Below are 5,177 nucleotides of genomic sequence, written 5' to 3' on the forward strand. Positions count from 1 at the left end.
TACATAAACAACAATATGGTCACAAGGCCCCTGCATAAAATCTTGACAAAATGTCCCTACTGCAAAACTGTCAGATTTCCAGGTACTCCCATGCTCCAGCCAGGGCTTTTCACCTGCGAGGGTCTGACCCCCAGGATGGGCAACTGGAGGGGGGTGCTCATAAAACACTAGAAATATTGCTATAGTTTAAGCAGAGGAGAAAATCAAATCTCACCCTCTCATTCGCTGTGCTTTTATTCTTCAATGGCAAGCATTTGCTGTCAACTTTTCAGTGCACACAAACTATTATACAGGATGATGACTGCTGTAACTGCTACATTTTAAATCAACTTTTCCCCTCTTTTTTCTGTTGTGTTTGTTTTTAATGAATCGCAGTGGTTCCTGACTTCAAACAACAGGGTTGCCAACCTCAAGTAGTTGAGAAATGCTGCACTGACAGAAGTCCAAAGTGACTTGTCATTTTGGATACATCAATTTTTGGCTGCCTAACCAAGGCACCTTAAATTGGCAGTTCTGAACCTCTTTAGACTTGAGGCACCCCTCATTAGGCTCAAGTCTCCCTTTGGAAAGTGCCGGCTCTTAATTTTCACTCATTTTTGACAGCAAAAAATACTAGTGCAATTCTTCTGTTTGCAAAAAAATGTGAAAAGATCACAGTAGATCAGAGTATCAATGCTATGAATTCCTAGTTGGTAGCTCTGGTTTTATCTTGTGAATCATGTTTGCACACCTAAGTGGTGACACCTTGAGGCACCCTTGAAAGGATCTCAAGGCACCCCAGGGAGCCACGGCACCCCAGGGAGCCACAGCACCCTGGTTGAGAATCACTCCTTTAAAGGGACCCGACTGGTAGCGGCGAGTCAATGCCAGCAGGCAGTGCTGCAGCACCTCCAGAAAATCAGATCCTCTGAAGACAACTTAAGTTGGACACCCAAAACAGGTGACTCCTCCAAATCTTATAGCCCTCAACTCCAGCTAAGCAGAACAAAGCACGAGTGTCTTCATGAAAACATATGACATTTTAAGGCTTGATTTAGCAATTTACTCTATTTAAAGAGATGGTCAGCCTGCTTTAGATGGAAACGATTCCCCAGAGTTTAACTCAGTGAAGGTTTTGGAGAGCGGGAAGGAGGCTGGAAGGGTTGTGAAGCTGGAAAAGGACCGAGAAGCAGACAAGTCCCTGCAGCTCTAGGAGAAGACACATCGCAGCCAGGCACCAACACTAAAAAAGGAAACTGGCTAGAAACAAAAGTGAAAGCCACCAGTGCAGGGCCAGCGTGCGGACGTGAGCAACAGGGAACAGGACAGGAAACCGCGCGCTCGAGGACAAGGAAACGTGCCTCAGCAGCTCTTCCAATGCCATTAATCTTAGTGCACCAAGAAAGACTCTCTGTAGCGGTGGGCCCAGACTCTCAGCTGGTGCCACATGACACCTCTACTGACTTCAAGGAGACCATCTATTCATGCTAGTTGAGGATCTGGGCCCTGATTTAACTTTGTTGTGGACTTCCATTATCATGGACACGAATGTTGCCTTTTGGCAGGTACCGACAAGGGTACCGCTGTGTGAGCAAGTGCCAGCTGCTTGCAACTTTCATCCCCGGGAACGTTCAAGTCTCTTAAGCCGCCATTTCCCCAGCACGTCGTTATACTGCATTTCCTGGAGGCTCAGCCCAGAAGCGTGCTCCTGAGTGAGTCCTGGGCAGGACCCCTGGATTAGTCGTTAGGCAACGCTCTGCTCCTCGTAAGCAGCTTAAGCATCAAATCCATTCAGATGCAATAGATTTTTTAGTCTGAAACCTCAACTGCTCAAACCTGCCTCTGAAGTGTTTAAAGCAGAGCCCCTGGGCAATCAATCCATGGATAGGTCAAGACACTTTTGTTCAGAAGCTGCTTCGGGTTTTATTTTGTCCAGCACACGTCACAAAGTTCTGGATTTTACCGTGCCCTCCCCTCGCCCGTGGCTGTTTCCACACACTGTGAGCGGCACAGAAATAAAGGCATGTTGCCCACCTTACTGACAGGCTTGCAACGGCGCTTGATAAGAGCGGGCTGCAGGGCTCCCCACACGCCACCACCCAGGAGGCCCCTTGCCTTCACAGAGCACTGCTGCACTACAGCACGCCTGGAAATCACATGCTGGAAATAAAGCGGGGAGGCAAGCACTTCCCATCACGCAAGGTAGCAGGGCTTCTTTGCAGAGACTGATTTCCAAGGAGCAAGGTGTGGAGTGCCATGGCTTGGGCCAAGCATGGCACCAGGGCTCTCTCCATGAAGAGTGCAAGCATTTTGTCTTCCAGCCTGCTGCCCTCAGAGGTCAACAGAAAACAGCAAGCATCTACCTGTATACCCATCTAACCGCTTACAGCACTAGCAGCAGGAAAATGCCAGCGCCAAAAGCTCTGAGGTCTGTCTTAAATCACCCAGTTTGGAAGGGAAGGGGGGAATCAGATTCTCCATCAAGCACTTCTAACTGTCTTGGTTCAAAATAATAATAATAAAAATCTTGTGTTACACTACAAGACCCGATCTTGTCTTTATTAGCACAAAGTAGCACCTGCTCAGACATAACCCTGCTGAGTGCAACACGTAGGAGTGGCTCAGTCATATTCAGCAGGGCACAATCAGATTCCCAAACAAGCCTATACTGTGGGGAGAGGCTCACAAAAACCTGAAATTGGTAAAGGACTTTGAGATCTGTGGTTGCAAGACAGTACTACAGATGCTAGTAATTTGCTCCATAAATGCTAAACTAGTTTGTACTTCCCAAAGAGGCTTAACATCAATATGGTCCTGTCACAGCACCTTAAAACAGAGCGCTCCTCTGAAGGAATCCCGCTTCAGTATAACCCCTTGGGGTGGGAGAAACAGACTGAAATGTTTCTCAAGCCTCCTCTCCTGAAATTTTAAACTATATAATTTCAGGGGCTCAGCCTCTTTATGCCCATTCCTCATTAGTGCCAGGACTGGACGGAGGGCATCACCACAGCTCTGACCGCAGGCCGGGGGCTCAACACCGGTAGCCACAATGCCCGCTACAAAGGAGCCAGCAGATGCCAGGGAGCGTTTGGCCAGCAGCGTCATAATGAACACTAATAAAACTGGACCTGATTTTGCACTAATCATCCTATTCAATACTTACATAGCTCTTTGTGTCTTCAAAGTGCCAGCCAAGCCGTCCACTTCATCCCTCCTGGAAAACATCTGTGAGTTAGCGAAAAAGCAACATCCTGAAATTCATGAGAAAGTAAAAGAATCGCTTTAAAAAATCATAAAAGAAGCCAAAAAGGTTTCATTGCAAAAGCCCAAACTAGGCGCTTTGCTTCAAACAGGAGTTTTCAGCAAATCTAACAGTTTTATGAAGCATTTACATTTTGACAGAGCTGTACTTTCTGATAGAAAATGCTTCTGTGCATATTTTCTGACTGGTTCCAAAATGCTTCTCCAGGTTTTGGCAGCGTGGAGAATTAAATGGCCCTTTTTATGGCTTGGTAACAATACTCTGTATTTATAAGACATCTTTTATTCAAGATCCCACATAGCAACTCTCCAAGACCAGACGTAGGTGAGCTAGAGGCGCAGCACAATTTAACGTGCTTTGCATTTACTTATAAAACGCAGGTACGGACACATTTTCCAAGCGCCAAGCTCCTCTGAAATATCAGATCGTTAGTGACCTAGCAATCAAGATTGTGGCAAAGGCTTGAACAGCCAAATTCGGCCCCACGGCTACGGTGCAGCTCAGCAGTTGCTCCTCCGGGTTAGACCTGAATTCGGCCACCCGCTGCCACAGACAGATGTTACACCACACTGCACCGGGGTCACAGCAAGAGAAATTTGCGGTCTTCAGGCTGCCAGAGCAATCGCCCCCACCAAATGCTGCACAAGCCTTTAGCCCCACTGAACAGAACGAGGAACTGATGCAAAACCACACTCTCTCCTGCCTCCTCTTACGTGATTTTTTGGCACGCTCTTTTTTCGCAGGGCTGAAGTAGATACAGAGCGGCAGCTGTAACGTTACATTTCGAGGGGCGAGCAGGAGCAGGGCGCAGAGCTCTGCGATGCCTCCTTCGTATTTGCACATCAGTCGTGATCTGTCCCAGGGTCTGCTCCGAGTGACCGCGGCCCCACGCGGCAGAGCTGTTTATTCACTTTCCACTGGTGCATCCCACGGCTTGTGCGGATACAGTCAGGGGCCTCCTGCGTTGGATCTAGCGCAAGATGTGTATCTGGGACTTGAACCTCGGCTGTTACTATTGCTCCGGGGCTCCCGCCAGCAGGGCCGGCTGGTGGGTGACTGGGACCCGCCTGGCTCTGGGAGAGGGGCTGCACTGGGACCGGCCGGGGGGAGCAGCTTTCGGCAGGGCAGGTCTCTGCTCCGCGGGGGCTGCCACCGGCACAGGGCTCCGGAGGCCGCGCTGCTCCCCCGCCCCTGGGCCTGCCGGGGAGGGAGCAGCCTCTGCCCAGGGCCACGTGCAGCCGCAGCAGGTCCGGGCTCGGGCGGGCGGAGCTGGAGCGGGAGCTCCCAGCCGGCTCCGGGGGCCTGCGCTAAGCGCCTCCCCGGGGAGGAGCAGGAGGCCGCTGTCTACACAGCCCGGGCCCGGGCCCGCTTCGCGCAAGGCCGGATCGACGCGGCGGAGGCTTTATGAAAAGGACAAAAAGCGGCTGGTGAGGAGGAGCCGGTCCCCCGCGGCAGCCCGGTGCGGCCCGGCCGCGCCACTTCCTCTCGCAGGCACGGACGGGGTTCGAACCCGCGATCTTCGGTTTACGAGACCGACGCCTTACCACTTGGCCACCGCGCCTGACGGGCTAGCGGCAGGCGGAGGCAGCCACTGGAAGGCAGCGGCGGCCCCGGCCCGGCTTCCGCGCCCGCGTTCCATCCCCGCGGACCAGCGCTCCATCCCCCGCGCCCGCGTTCCATCCCCGCGGGCCAACGTTCCATCCCCCCGCGCCCGCGTTCCATCCCCGCGGGCCAACGTTCCATCCCCCCGCGCCCGCGTTCCATCCGCCGGCCAACGTTCCATCCCCCCGCGCCCGCGTTCCATCCCCGCGGGCCAACGTTCCATCCCCCCGCGCCCGCGTTCCATCCCCGCGGACCAGCGCTCCATCCCCCGCGCCCGCGTTCCATCCCCGCGGACCAGCGCTCCATCCGCCGGCCAACGTTCCATCCCCCCGCA

At 52.8% G+C, this 5,177-nt stretch overlaps 1 non-coding gene across 1 annotated transcript; it reads right to left on the reverse strand.

Annotated features, from left to right (window-relative positions):
- Window positions 1-4,730: 4,730 nt before the first annotated feature.
- Window positions 4,731-4,802, reverse strand: TRNAT-CGU (transfer RNA threonine (anticodon CGU)). The gene has a single exon. It is a non-coding gene; the product is annotated as a tRNA-Thr (tRNA).
- Window positions 4,803-5,177: the final 375 nt, after the last annotated feature.

This window comes from Alligator mississippiensis, chromosome 8 (genome assembly GCF_030867095.1).
Source record: "Alligator mississippiensis isolate rAllMis1 chromosome 8, rAllMis1, whole genome shotgun sequence".
NCBI lineage: Eukaryota > Metazoa > Chordata > Crocodylia > Alligatoridae > Alligator > Alligator mississippiensis.